This window comes from Bubalus bubalis, chromosome 22 (assembly GCF_019923935.1).
Source record: "Bubalus bubalis isolate 160015118507 breed Murrah chromosome 22, NDDB_SH_1, whole genome shotgun sequence".
Classification (NCBI taxonomy): Eukaryota; Metazoa; Chordata; class Mammalia; order Artiodactyla; family Bovidae; genus Bubalus; species Bubalus bubalis.
In genome coordinates this window covers 40,385,095-40,392,218 of record NC_059178.1, presented here as the reverse complement: position 1 = coordinate 40,392,218, position 7,124 = coordinate 40,385,095, and the positions used below count along the sequence as shown (strand labels likewise).

Here is a 7,124-nt window from a genome sequence, read left to right as displayed (position 1 = left end):
ACTTCTCAAGGGCTATCAATATTCTGAGCCATCTCTTGTGAGCTGTCTAATAGATAGTGGAACCCCGACCAGGTGGAAGAAGTTAACTACATGATGACCTGACTGTAGCCATGACATAAGCTGTCACAATTCCAAGACTTTGCCTCAAGGAAATGGAAACAAACTGACCCTGGAAGAACCATACCTAAAATAATCAAGATGATGCTGGGCAGACCACCAGTGACCAATTTCAAGATCACTGAGCTGACTGTGCTGTTTCTGCATGTAGCCCCCTCCCTCTGTCTATAAAAGCTCTTACTCCCTGCTTGTCATTCGGGGAGTTGGCTTTTGGATAGATGTCCACCCTCCCCCAGAGACAGCAATGGCACCCCACTCCAGTACTCTTGCCTGGAAAATCCCATGGACGGAGGAGCCTGGTGGGCTGCAGTCCATGGGCTCGCTAGGAGTCGGACACAACTGAGCGACTTCCCTGTCACTTCACTTTCATGCATTGGAGAAGGAAATGGCAACCCACTCCAGTGTTCTTGCCTGGAGAATCCCAGGGACGGGGGAGCCTGGAGGGCTGCCATCTATGGGGTCTCACAGAGTTGGACATGATTGAAGCGACTTAGCACAGCAGCAGCAGCAGCCACCCTCCCTCTCAGTGCCAGCACCTGAAATAAAGCAAGTTTTCCTTTCCACCAATCTGACCTGTGTATTGGCTTTTGGGCAGCAAGCAGCCAGATCCCACCTTTTGGTAACGTATCCACCACTCTCTGGAAATCGTAGTTCCACTGGAAGCAAATTGCTTTTTATTTCTACAGCTAAATATCTTGATCTAACCCTTACAGAAAAATGGCAGCTTGTCTCTGACATACCTGCTGCTGCTGCTGCTGCTGCTGCTGCTAAGTTGCTTCAGTCCTGTCCAACTCTGTGCGACCCCATAGAAGGCAGCCCACCAAGCTCCCCCATCCCTGGGATTCTCCAGGCAAGAATACTGGAGTGGGTTGCCATTTTCTTCTCCACTGCATGAAAGTGAAAAGTCAAAGTGAAGTCGCTCAGTCATGTCCGACCCTCAGCGACCCCATGGACTGCAGCCTTCCAGGCTCCTCCATCCATGGGATTTTTCAGGCAAGAGTACTGGAGTGGGGTGCCATTGCCTTCTCCCTCTGCAATACATGGTTAAGGAAAAAAGCAGGTATGTTCACAGATGGAAACAGAGCCACACCACTAAAATCTCCTAACCAGGTAGAAAGCGAATATTCTGGGATGAAGGACTGTCATGATGAAGGCAAATAGGACGTTGAGGAGTGACTGTCTCTAAATGTTACTATAAAGGGATTTCTCTCTTCCTTCATTGTGTTTCAGTTCAGTTCAGTCGCTCAGTCGTGTCCGACTCTTTGTGACCCCATGAATCGCAGCACACCAGGCCTCCCTATCCATCACCAACTCCCAGAGTTTACTCAAACTCATGTCCATTGAGTCGGTGATGCCATCCCACCATCTCATCCTCTGTCATCCCCTTCTCCTCCCGCCTTCAATCTTTCCCAGCATCAGGGTCTTCTCAAATGAGTCAGTTCTTCGAATCAGGTGGCCAAAGTATTGGAGTTTCAGCTTCAGCATCAGCCCTTCCAATGAATATTCAGGACTGATTTCCTTTAGGATGGACTGGTTGGATCTCCTTGCAGTCCAAGGGACTCTCAAGAGTCTTCTCCAACACCACAGTTCAAAAGCATCAATTCTTCAGCACTCAGCTTTCTTTATAGTCCAACTCTCACATCCATACGTGATTACTGGAAAAAACATAGCTTTGACTAGACGGACCTTTGTCAGCAAAGTAATGTCTCTGCTTTTGAATATGCTGTCTAGGTTGGTCATAGCTTTTCTTCCAAGGAATAAGTATCTTTTAATTTCATGGCTGCAGTAACCATCTGCAATGATTTTGGAGCCCCAAAAAATAAAGTCTGTCACTGTTTCCATTGCTTCCCCGTCTATTTGCCACGAGGTGACTGGACCAGATGCCATGATCTTAGTTTTCTGAATGTTGAGTTTTAAGCCAACTTTTTCACTCTCCTCTTTCACTCTCATCAAGAGGCTCTTTAGTTCCTCTTCACTTTCTGCCATAAGTGTGTCATCTGCATATCTGAGGTTATTGATATTTCTCCCGGCAATCTAGATTCCAGCTCGAACTTCATCCAGTCCAGCATTTCTCATGATGTACTCTGCATAGAAGTTAAATAAGCAGGGTGACAATATACAGCCTTGACGTACTCCTTTGCCAATTTGGAACCAGTCTGTTGTTCCATGTCCGGTTCTAACTGCTGCTTCTTGTCCTGCATACAGATTTCTCAAGAGGCAGGTCAGGTGGTCTGGTATTCCCATCTCTTTTAGAATTTTCCACAGTTTATTGTGATCCACACAGTCAAAGTCTTTGGTGTAGTCAATAAAACAGAAGTAGATGTTTTTCTGGAACTCTCTTGCTTTTTTAATGATCCAACAGATGTTGGCAATTTGATCTCTGGTTCTTCTTCCTTTTTGAAATCCAGCTTGAACATCTGGAAGTTCACAGTTTATGTACTGTTGAAGCCTGGCTTGGAGAATTTTGAGCATTTCTTTGCTAGCGTGTGAGATGACTGCAATTGTGTGGCAGTCCGACTCTTTGCGACCCCATGGACTATATAGTCCATGAAATTCTCTAGGCCAGAATACTGGAGTGGGGAGCCTATCCCTTTTCCAGGGGATCTTCCCAACCCAGGAGTCGAACTGGGATCTCCTGCATTGCAGGCGGATTCTTTACCAACTGAACTATGAGGGAAGCCCTCACTGTGTTTATCAGTAGCTTAAAATTTATAGGGAGTTTAATATGTTTACACAGGAGAATCATTCAGATATAGAGTACATTTGATATTTATTTTCACATAATCTCACAAAATGTCCAGTTTTGTGCTATATGATTGTATGATATTGATTAAAGCATCTCACTTAGCCTCACATTCAGTCTACTGAAAATATCCCTCAAACGTCCACATAAGCCACTGTCAAACCTATTCATACTGTTTTCTTTAAAAAAAAAAACAAACAAACAACTTCCCCAATGACACACTATCCACCCTTGTTAATGTCCTCATTCAACAAATAGCAGCCTCCCAAATGTTTCCTAAATTTGCCTCCATCCTCTCCCGCTCTGCATTCATTCATTCCTCCATCAGTTGCAGCCTGGATCCTTGCAATAGCTTCAGAGCTTGTCACAGTATCTTGAGTTTGGTTTCCCCGCAAACCATCCTTCACCTTGCCATCAGAGAGTTCTACCTGAATTGCAGATATGTGTGAGTCACCCATTCAAGACCCTGCTTAAAATTTTACCTGGCCTGCCAAGTCTTTAAAAACTAGACCTCTGCTGACTTCTTCATCTGCATCCTCAGTCGTCATTCACACCTTAACAGCCTTCAATCCAACAAATTCTGCTTAGGGGACTTCCATGGTGGTCCAGAGGCTAAGACTCCATGCTCCCAATGCAGGAGGCCCAGGTTCAATCCCTTCTTCTTAGTTAGTTCCTAAAGGGAAAGAATCTGTACCTTAAAAAAAAAAAAAAAGAATGCATATATGTGTATAATTGAGTCATTTTGGCATAACTTTGTAAAGCAACTGTACCTCAATAAAAAAATAAAAAGAGTCTGTATCTTACATTTGAACTTCCAGTGTTCACCATGCATCTGGTATATAGTTATGTTGCAGGAAGGCAGACCCATTCCAGGGCCCAAAACTGGGCTCTTGTCTAACACTCAGAAATGAATTGTCTGAGGAGACACATGTGCTGACAAAGCAAGAGATTTTATTGGGAAAGGGCACTCGGGTGGAGAGCAGCAGGGTAAGGGAACCCAGGAGAACAGCTCTGCCACGTGGCTCGCAGTCTCTGGTTTTATGGTGATGGGATTAGTTTCTGGGTTGTCTTTAGCCAACCATTCTGACTCAGAGTCCTTCCTGGTGGTGCACGCCTTGTTCAGCCAACATGGATGCCAGAGAGAAGGATTCTGGGAGGTGGTCGGACAGGTGGTATCTCCTTTTGACCTTTTCCGAACCCTTCCGGTTGGTGGTGGCTTTTTAGTTCCATGTTCTTTACCAGGACCTCCTGTCCTAATACAGCTCATGCAAAAGGTTACTATGGTACCTGGCCAGGGTGGGCGGTTTCAATCAGTGTGCTTCCCCTGACAGCTTGCTCTACTGGGACATTGTTCCTATTCATTACTTTCTACTCTACCCCCAAATGTTAAAAAAATAAAAGGTAAACAAACAAAAAAAACCTGCCCCTATTAAGTAAACTATTATCAACAATCTTTTACATTTGCTCCTTTAAAAAAAAAAACCTTTAGCTTCTTGGATCTGGCTATTTGGTAGAATCCTAGCTGATGAACTCACAGCTGACTTCCTGCCAAATCATATGGTTTTTCACAGTTTCTTCTTCTCCTTGCAGCTTTTGACTGCTGTTCATTTTCTCCTTAAACTACCTTCTATGACTTCACACTATTGCCAAGCACTGGCCTTGAGGAATTGATTCAGAATCCTCATTGCCTTGAGTTATTTAACCTATCCTCCACCATGATAAATACTTCCCCTTGTACACTTTTGGGTTGTCTTTCTATTTGTGTTAACAGTTATCTCAGCAAAAATCTTATCCCTTGAAATAACCCTGGAGAAGCAGGAATTTCTTCCAAAATACAATTCTTCAAATTTAATATCACAGTAGGTTAATTAAAATGTAAGTTTCAGAAATTCCTTGGCGGTCCAGTGGTTAGGACCCCGTGCTCTCACTGCCAAGGGCCTAGGTTCGATCTTTAAGATCCCAAAAGCCCCATGGAGCAGCAAAGGAAAAAAAAAAAAGAAATTTCTCCCTAAACCCCCTAGATTTGGTATAGACTGAGTAAACCAGCCTCTATTTTCGTTTTATTGGCAGCACCAATGCCACTTGTGGATCTTAGTTCCCTGACCAGGGATTGAACCTAGGCCCTCGGCAGTGAAAGCCCAGAGTCCCAGCCACAGGACTGCTGGAGAACTCTCAGGTTTGTTTATTGTAATCGCTGCTTTCCTCATACCAAAAGGGTTTTTCCCCTTGTTTTTATCATTTATTTTCAAGCATTGCTGCCCTGTTTCTAATTCCCCACTTCTTTCTACAAGTATATTTACAAGAGTCCCTACAGCAAGTGGGTGGAAGAGTGAGCCAATATGTGGGACTATTGCCTTACAAGGCTCATTTAGCCTGAAATTTATTTTTAAATTTACTCAAGATTATCTGAGGAAATATATACATATATTTTGATGCCAAAATATGTATGTGCCTGCACGGGTTCTCACCTTTTCAAACGCCATTGGGTTCTCTTGTCAAAGTTACCGGGTGAGTCAGGGAATACGACTTTATTCGGAGAGCCCGCTGACCCAGAAGATGGCAAATGAATGTCTCAAAACAACCATCTTGTTGAGGTCTGGATGCCAGGTTCTTTTATAGATCAGAGATTGGGGGAGGTGAGGAAACAAAGTGAAAAGGCCATTAGTCTTGCAAATATTTCCTAGAAGGGCAAGTGTCCGGCAGGGGATGTGTTAATTTCTTCCTTCCTACCACCTACATGTGGACAGGGATCTGAACAAACGCCCTTTAGTTTAACAGTCAGGCAGAGGGCCTATATTCTCTGAGGCAGGCCATTATGTATGATTATAATAACAATTGCAAGGAAAAGCAAGTCAAACAATTCCAACAGGGAGTCAGAATTGGTTCTTCTCTGCAAACAAAAGCCTAGGTTGAAGAGGGTGGGGGGAGTCAATCAAACCCATTCCTTACCAGGATACTTTGGAGAAGGGCATGGCAACCCAATCCAGTATTCTTGACTGGAGAATCGCATGGACAGAGGACCCTGGCGGGGCTATAGTCCATAGGATCGCGAAGAGTGGGACACGACTGAAGCGACTTAGCACGAACGCAACAGGATATTTAGAGCGCAGCCAACCTTAGGCGCGCAGATGGCGTTACAGAAAGTTGTGCATAGCGGTGGAACGCACAGGAGTCTCCTCCGTGACCTTGGCCAACTTGCAGAAACTATAAAATGGGAATAACCCTACTGGGTGATTGAAGAGCAAAGGAAATGATGTAAGTAAAAGTACTCTAAGAAGTAATAATGCTGGTTTCTTTGAACGGGAGTCCCAGTTGGGCGTTTTGCTCTTTCCTCTCTGGCTGCCGGAGGCGGCGGCCTTGGCTTGTCTCCATGGCAACCACTCAGCATCCCGATCTCCACCCCCTGTCCACCCCGGGGACCGGAAGCAACCAGTCGGGCGCTTCCCAGGCTTCTACCCCAAAACGCAGGGCAGTCTTTCCCAGGCCGGAGGTTTGAGTTGAGGTCTCTTCGCGCTTCGAGGGCTCTAGGAGAAGCGACCATCACCCAGGGGGCGGGGAAAGGTCTCCCGCGGGCCTTGGCGCCACCTTCAGACAGCCCCCCCACCCCTCCCACCCGCTCTAACCGGTCACCCCCTCTTCATACCCTTCACAGCCCAGTATCCCCGGCTACTCCTTCACGCCGCGCTCGCTTCCCCGGGGGGCCCCACCACGTTCCCGCACCTCTGGGCCTCTCACCGCGCGTCCGCGCTCCCCCTCTTCTTGTCCTCCCCCGGCACCCCGGGGCGCCCGACCCCCGACCCCAAAGCTAGACCGCCTCTCATCACCCCCCGCGTGCTTGCCCGCCTTCCCGCGCACCCGTTCCCCCTGAATCCCCCTCTTGTGACCTCACCGAGTCGATCCCCATCCGGGACGGGGGAGGAAGGTGTCCGGGGACCGTCGGGAGCCGGTTCATTAGAGGAGCTGTTTCCAAGAGAGAGTCGGTCCCTTTGAAAAAGACCCCCGGATCTGGGGCTTTGGGCGCAGCCTGCCCTCCAGGGACCGGAGGTAAGGTATAGTTCAGGCCGAGGCAGAAAAAGGAAAGACGACCTCAGCAGAAGTAGGTTACCTTTATTCAGGCAAGGAGGGGCGACAGTCGGGCTAACGACCAGGCTGAGCGCGGAGAGGGATCCGGGAGGCTCCATGTTTATAGGGAGGTTTGTGTAAGCGATAAGGGAAACGTTAATCAGGCGGGATGTTTTGGGTATACTTTAGTTGAGATGGCATT

General features: G+C 46.9%; 1 long non-coding RNA gene across 1 annotated transcript; it reads right to left on the bottom strand.

Moving 5' to 3' along the window:
• Positions 1–2,806: 2,806 nt before the first annotated feature.
• On the bottom strand, positions 2,807–6,110 carry LOC123465288. The gene is made up of 3 exons (XR_006640467.1): positions 5,810–6,110; positions 5,329–5,470; positions 2,807–3,554 (listed from the first exon to the last, which is right to left on the bottom strand). It is a non-coding gene; the product is annotated as an uncharacterized LOC123465288 (long non-coding RNA).
• Positions 6,111–7,124: the final 1,014 nt, after the last annotated feature.